The 565-nt window shown below is 42.8% G+C and overlaps 1 non-coding gene across 1 annotated transcript; it reads right to left on the reverse strand.

Moving 5' to 3' along the window:
• Positions 1 to 210: 210 nt before the first annotated feature.
• TRNAC-ACA (transfer RNA cysteine (anticodon ACA)) lies at positions 211 to 283 on the reverse strand. The gene has a single exon. It is a non-coding gene; the product is annotated as a tRNA-Cys (tRNA).
• Positions 284 to 565: the final 282 nt, after the last annotated feature.

Genomic DNA, 565 nt, shown 5'->3' on the forward strand with positions numbered 1-565 from the left:
ATTACCAGAGAAGTGCAAATCAAAAAGAAAAAAAAGTGCAAATCAAAACACAATGATGTATCACCTCACACTAGTTAGCATTAAGTGAAGTTGCTCAGTCGTTTCTGATTCTTTGTGACCCCATGGACAGTAGTCAACCAGGCTCTTCCATCCCTGGGATTCTCCAGGCAAGAGTACTAGAGTGGGTTGCCATATCCTTCTCCAGGGGATCTTCCTGAGCCAGGGATCGAACCCGGGTCTTCTGCATTGTAGGCAGACGCTTTACCATCTGAGCCACCAGGGAAGTAGAATGGCATAGTTAGAATGGCCATAATTAAAAAATCTACAAACAGTAAATACTGGAGAGGATGTGGAGAAAAGGGAACACTGCTACACTGTTGGTGGGAATGTAAACTGATACAGCCATTACAGACAACAGTATGGAGATTCCTTAAAAAACAGGAATAAATCTACCGTATGACTCAGTAACTCCATTACCGGGCATATACTCTGAGGAAACCACAATTTTAAAAGACACATGTACCCCGATGTTCATAACAGCACTATTCACAGTAGCCAGGACATG

This window comes from Bos taurus, chromosome 1, assembly GCF_002263795.3.
Source record: "Bos taurus isolate L1 Dominette 01449 registration number 42190680 breed Hereford chromosome 1, ARS-UCD2.0, whole genome shotgun sequence".
NCBI lineage: Eukaryota > Metazoa > Chordata > Mammalia > Artiodactyla > Bovidae > Bos > Bos taurus.